At 42.9% G+C, this 6,864-nt stretch overlaps 1 long non-coding RNA gene across 1 annotated transcript; it reads left to right on the top strand.

The window, feature by feature from the left end:
- The first annotated feature begins 1,714 nt into the window (after nt 1-1,714).
- On the top strand, nt 1,715-5,152 carry LOC123059199 (uncharacterized). The gene is made up of 3 exons (XR_006427387.1): nt 1,715-2,082; nt 2,542-3,681; nt 4,173-5,152. It is a non-coding gene; the product is annotated as an uncharacterized lncRNA (long non-coding RNA).
- Nucleotides 5,153-6,864: the final 1,712 nt, after the last annotated feature.

The following is a 6,864-nucleotide window of genomic DNA, read 5'->3' on the forward strand; positions in this document are numbered from 1 at the left end:
GTTCCCTTAATGCAGTTCTAGTTGGGAGCCTACCTTGCAATAGAATATTATTATTTCTTTTCAAATATACCACCAGCAATAGTAAAGACTTAACATAGTAGATCTCCACGGAAGCCCATTTTAGCAAGAGAAACCAAATCATTCTGATTCTGATTCGGAGACCGAGATTCGTTGAGGCCTGCCAATCAAATAATGCTGGAAGAAGTGTGGTAGATAAAATGTAACTTGAGTCGTGGAAGCGACACCCTAAATATTACCTATATTATAACTTCTCTGTTTCAACACATTCCTAGTGTTTAGCTGGTCAGATAATAAGATCCATGCAAAGATCTTTTCCTTCATTACTATGTTGGATATCAAACAGATTTGGTAGCATACATAACTTTAACAAGGGAACAAAAGGTCAGCTGGTAGAACTAATGAGGGAAGGCGAGAGTGATGCATGTTGTACTATGAAAAGCGATGCACACTCACGAACTATCGCGGCACTCTAAACCTTATAAGTAAAAAATATGTCTTGCTGCCAGGGATCCCGACAAGCAGCTCTAATAGTTGGCATCACACCTTGAAATAGAAGATTATTCTTTCCTTCCAAGTATTTCTGGCAGCAACCTAAACACTTCATACGATTCTGATTCGGAGACCAAGAGATTTTCAGGCGTGCCCAGCAGGTAGTGCAAAAATGGCAGTGGAATATAAGGGTGTGTTTGGAAGCCAAAGTATTTTTGTGGTTTTTTAGGAATACTTTGGTTTCTAGAAAAACTTTGGTATTCAATACTTTGAGTCGTTTGGATGAAAAAAATACTGCAGTTCAACAAACCGTGGTATCTCTAAAACTGTGGTATTTTTGTTGTATATAAAAAAAAGGCCCTGACCTCTTTTTTTAAAACCGAGAAAGCGCTTGCTGCTTGATCTCTTTTGTGTCCAACTTCTGGCCATCAATGCCTGTGATGCATAAATCGATAGCTAGCCCATCGATACGTTCGGCTAGAGGCGGACGTACACGTACACGCTGCAAACGTCGACCTTCAGTGCATGTGTTAACTACCTTGGTCTTTGACTGATTACAAGAGATAACTCTACTACAGATCTTAACATCTAGGAGGACATGCTCGTGCAAGGCTGAATGCATACGGTGGCTATTAGTACAAGCTGATCCCTGAGTGTAGCTGAATATGCATGCAACAATGTAACAGTCGATGCAAACCAAAGAAACCCGAGAAAAATTGTCACATGCCAAACACCTCGGCAGTTTTATCAAAACTGAGAAAAACTATGATTTTTAGAAACTAAAGTATTTATTGCCCATGTATTGAAATACTTAGGTTTTGGAATACCATGGTTTTGAAAAAAACGTTGTTGCCAAACTAGGCCTAAAATGTCAAGTCACACAGGAGACACACCAAACATTGTCGTTGTAATTTTAGCACAGTATAACCGAGGCTAAACCGAGCTCTCTCACGTCCTTTTCCATTTTGGCCGTCGGATTTCGGGTTTGGATCGTTTCTGGCCGTCCGATCTTTGTTTCAGCGCAGTTTATGGCGACCTGGGCCTCCTGTGCAGCTACTCCGGCGGAAAAATCCGACTACGCTGGTTGATTGGGCCTAGAGAGGGTAAGCACGGCCCACTGTTATCACGCACCCGTCTCACAGCTACTTCGTTCTCGCAGCGCCTCCTCCCCCCGACGTCTCCTCTTCTTTCTGGCGACCTCGACCACCGCCGCCGCCGCCCACGACCTCGAGCAGTGGATCTTACTCCTCCGTCCTCGACCTCGAGCGGCGGTAACCATCCTAAATCGCACACGTGCTCTTCACCGTTAAGAGAAATCCATCGACGTCCATCGTGCCTCGCGCGACCTAGGTATTTAGATGACGCGTCGTGTGCGTGGGGAGTGAGGGTGGGGGATTTGTGCGTCCGGGGTTGCGGAGGGGGTTCGATTCGGCAAGGCTGAGGCGTGGGGGCGAGCGGTCGGGCCACTGGACCTGCGCCCACATGCTGCAGGTTATGGCCGGCATCGACGGCGGTGGGGATGCACCAGCAGCGCGGCAGCCTGGGTTGACGCCCATGGAGCTCATCGAGCAGGTGTGTCTCTCTCTTTCTCCTCTGCTCTGATCTAGCCACCCGTGGCAGCGGTTGTCTCCGCCTGTGTGCTGTGCGCTACTCTGTTTTTATCTTGTTCCCGTGGGGATTGGTTACTTGGTTAGTCCTGTTGGTTCTGCGAGCGCGATTCGTTCCTTGATCGCTGGGACGACTGGGGATTCGGTTTCTAGAATCGACGGCCATGTTTACTGCACGATGTAGTAGGACATTGGTAATTTTTGTTTTCGAAGAACACAAATTTTCAGCATCAGTTGTGTTTCTGACTGGATTAAAAAACATATGTACCTCTCTCTCTCTCTCTCTCTCTCTCTCTCTCTCTCTCTCTCTCTCTCTCTCTCTCCGAGCGTTTATTAAAAGTTTCAATGCTTCAGTCAGGTAGTACAAGTGTATGCAAAATATTTCAAGTGTGCTAATGTAGTGGTATTGTGTCCCCCCTTACAGAAGGTGATTACATGTGGAGTTCGGGAAGAGCAGCTGCAGCAGCGGCAGCATCATCAGTACATGCCTGCTCATGTACTTGGAGGAGCAGAAGGAAAATATTTCCAATGTCACGTTGGACATCTTGACAGCAGGCACTGATTTATCCGAGGCAGCAAGTCCACCAAGAAGGACGAAGACGGCAGCATCAGCGACAACAATGCGTACACTCTTTTTTATTTGTTAAGATGGGCTAGATTCCACCCAGTTTTGCTCACATGATTGACTCATTTTTATTTGTTGGATCATGATGCACTAAAAGATGTTCAAAATTGATGGCATGAACACTCTTCTATATTTAAATAGTTGAAATGAGGGATTTTCTACTATAGAGAATCCTGACAGCACAGTCATTAAGGATAATAAAACATGTTATTTAGCAATAATACATAGGCTTGCATAGTAATTAACTGGTCATTTGATTTGTTGATTACATCAACTTTATACAATTCATTCTGCAGAGGGAAAGCAGTACAATAAAGTCTTCTTTAGTACAGCAAAGCAACTCCTTAGTTCTTATCATGTCTACTCACTTGTGGAAATATTTTCTTATGTCATTGCATTTTAATCATTACATAACATTATTACGCCCTACGATCCAAAATACCTTTCATGGTTTTAGTTCCTCCTTTGTTATTTTCTCATCTTATTGTGGTGTTAATTGAGTGTACCATATAAACTTTACAGGTTACTGTAATCTTGTGAAGCAAAGGTAACTGCTTCTGTTGAGTTGTTACAGAATGTCCTATGGAGGAAATCAGCAACAAAGCATACACTATGTCCTAATTCAAACTTGCTTGCAAGATTTCCTAGGAAACCCGACCCCTGTAATTCCAGTGGGATAGATGATTAATTGAACACATATAACTTATAATCTCATCTACCGCATTATTCCTTGGTTGCAGGTCAGTAAGATCGTCTTACTTTGATCCCTGGGTTAATGATGTTACTTTCCTAGAAGGTAGATGGAGTTATGACATTAGGCGGTTGACTAGATGGTCACCAATTGTTGATTTGTGTGCCAGGGACCACGCCCGCATCTCTGCTCCAGTCAGTCACATTGTGCTATGATGCGCACATCCTCAAGTCTGGGAAGCGACCCTGGTAACCCAATTACAAGTGCATTTTTTTAATCCTATCACATGCGCAATCTCATCAGTGGTTAATTTTGCATTATCTGGTTCAAGTGTTTATTGGTCAGCACTGATAATTGGGTTCTTATAAATAAACATATTTGATGATGTCTTCTTAACTCGATCAGCCTCCCTAGATGAAATCAATAAACTGGAGTACTTGAATCTATCTGCCACTTAGCCCTTGAAACCAGTACGACTACTAGCCAAATACACTCAAATCATAGATCTCTCTACAATATACTGTAACTATCTCACATGATATAGTACTAAAAGACAAAGTTTTTCAATTTTTTACTAAATACTATCAGTTTTTAAAACTCAAATCATCCTATTGTTGCAAAGTTGTGGGGTATATGTGATAGCTTATGGTTGTTCGAAAAACTAAGACCATGATCTATCCTAAATGTGAGATTTCATTGTGAATTAGTTTGTAGGATTAATTCTTTTGTTCTGCTGCAGCTCACTCTTAAATAATGGCAATTAGTGTCCAGAGCCCTTCGCTGTCAACAAACTGGATGTAGACACTCAGGTGGACGCATCCGCTCAGCCCCAAATTGATATTCTCTTTAATGATTCTCGGTATGTATTTATATCAGCCAGAACATCTTATATGGGTTTCTTCTCATGATATTTGTACCTTACAAAGATTCTGTCTTCATGCTTGAATTTTACCAGGTTCTTTCCTATTTTTACCATTCAATTATTACACAGTTGTTATGCGTATCACATTTGCTGTAAGGTATATATGTTGCTTTCTGTTGGAGAAAACAAATTTGCAGTCTATTGATTGAGTGCATGGCTGTCATGATTTCCCACCGTCATATCCCATTCCTTTATTAGCTATTTGTTGGTAATCTCATGAGTTGATTTGCTCTTTCAAATTTTTCAAGTTACTTCCTAATTTATGGATAACACAGATGAAGTGCGCTTTGACAGATATAACAAGGAAACATCCACGTCTAATTTGTTCTTGATATATTTATATTGGTTTATATCTCGCTGATCATACCATTTTTTATTTGTGATATTAGAATCTTTGCCTTCTCAAACTTACATTTTCTTGGGATTGCATTATGCTCAATGAATTTGATAGAAGTATACCCAGAGGATGCTAAACAGGGAAACAAAGTACACTCGGTAAATTTAATTTGCTTTGTCAAGGATATATAGGGCAAAAATTCCTCTTATAGCTCTCCTCCTTGTATTTATTGCAATAAGTTTTTGGTCACCATCTGGAATCTTATTCCAGGATCCATGTTAATCCCATACATTTTTCCCGCTGAGTCTTTGGATGACTGGACTATTACCTCTCCAGGAGCCATACATTTTTATTTTTCTGCTGTTTATGTCTTGGTATTAATTAGTTGTAGTCCGTGAACATTGTTGTGTATGCTGTCATATACCAAGCCAATTTGTATCCATGAACCTTGAGTTTTCCCTTGAATAATATATATGTTTGTCTTTATGCAAATTTAATGTGTTTCATGTGGCATTTATTTACATTTCTTTATCATTTTATCGTATAAATAGACGGGCGTGGCAACGCGCGCCTTCAATTATCTAGTATCCTGGATTTCCAAACCCATTTGAAGTATTGAAGTAGGTTGAAGAAAAGAGACCAAACCTAGGGAAGAGCCGCGTCGTACTACGAAAAGCGATCATACACCCACAAACTCCGTTTTAAAAGTGAAGACTTGTGCTTGCACTACTATCTTGAGCTTTAGGATTGGAGGAATAAGAGAACCAAACATAGGTCCTGTGGAGATACTTGTACCCCCATCTCGTCAATTATCAAATATCAGGATTTGTATCTGTTTCTGTTATCCATCTCATATAGAACTTGTTCTTCCTGTGGTAGGAAATGTTCCCATGGTTTGAAAGGCAAACGTGGTGATTTTGTTAATTACGAAGCTCCAGAAAGATCCTTCCTTTAAGTGTTTTCTGTGCAGGGTGTGTGCGTATCGTTTATGTTCTAGTAGTTGATGCTTTAAAAAAGAACTGAAAGAAACAAGCTGAAACTGTTTGATAAAAAGAAATCATCACGCTGAAATTTGTGAAAAATCCTCCACTCATTCATACCATGTTATCTCTCGAAGGACAATTCAATTGCTCATTTTCGCATATGTCACACAGGAATGTTCATTTTCGATCTATAGACTAATATGCTCACTGTGAATCCATCTTCAGCTACAGAATATAAAATATATGAATTGTCATCGATCGGCTATGTAATCTATTAACAGCTCGTCTTTGATAGAACCTTCATCTAAATCTTTCAGCTCATCTTTGATAGGAATGCAAGATCTATAGACTAGTACTGATTTAATCCATCTTCATCTAAAGAATTTATATAAATTTGTTCGGCAGGATCTGGTATATATTTCATCTCAGAATCTAAAGCCGAAGTAATCCGGCACCTCACGCCGACAAATTGGGCACTTTGACTGTTGATAGAACCACTGTTTGATGCATGGGGTATGGAAGGCATGGGCGTGGAAGCACGGCAGCCTGACGATCTCCTCGTCACCAGTCTCCAAGTCCAAATGGCAAATTGCGCATTCCTGACCGGGTGCCGCGAGAGCTCCTGCAGCAGCGTCGGCCTCTTTGCACGCGCGGATTAGGGCCTGTGGATGGCTGAAAACCAAACATACCACCAGTGACGGCAAGTGGAGGTCGATGTCGAAGCGCAGGGCGTCTCCCTCAAGTCTGCCAATCTTGCGGCCGATCTCATCGGCATAGTCCATTTGCGGGTGATCATGGTCCCCCCAGTTCGCGGGGGCGAGATCATAGTCGCCGGTAACCGGCCCGTCGGCCAGCATGCGGTGGATGAGGTCGCGGCAGGCCTCGTAGTTCCGGAAGACAGCAGGATCCGCGACCTCTACGCGGTGGTCGAAGGGCGCCCGGTCGTCGAACGAGGAATCGATGCTCCACCCCGCCGGCGAGTTGGCGTGGGTCCCGATCCCGCGCCTCCCATGCGACACAACCACGTCGCCATGGATGCGCAGGGAGCTCGGGAGATGGCACGGCTTGCGGTGGTGGAAGACGCGTAGGAGAACTCTCCCACCGCCGTAGACGTGCGTCTCCATGACCTCCGGCGCGTGCGGCCACGGTGGCAATACCATGGCCCCGGCGCCTTCTCTCTCTCTCTCTC

This window comes from Triticum aestivum, chromosome 3A, assembly GCF_018294505.1.
Source record: "Triticum aestivum cultivar Chinese Spring chromosome 3A, IWGSC CS RefSeq v2.1, whole genome shotgun sequence".
Taxonomy (NCBI): domain Eukaryota; kingdom Viridiplantae; phylum Streptophyta; class Magnoliopsida; order Poales; family Poaceae; genus Triticum; species Triticum aestivum.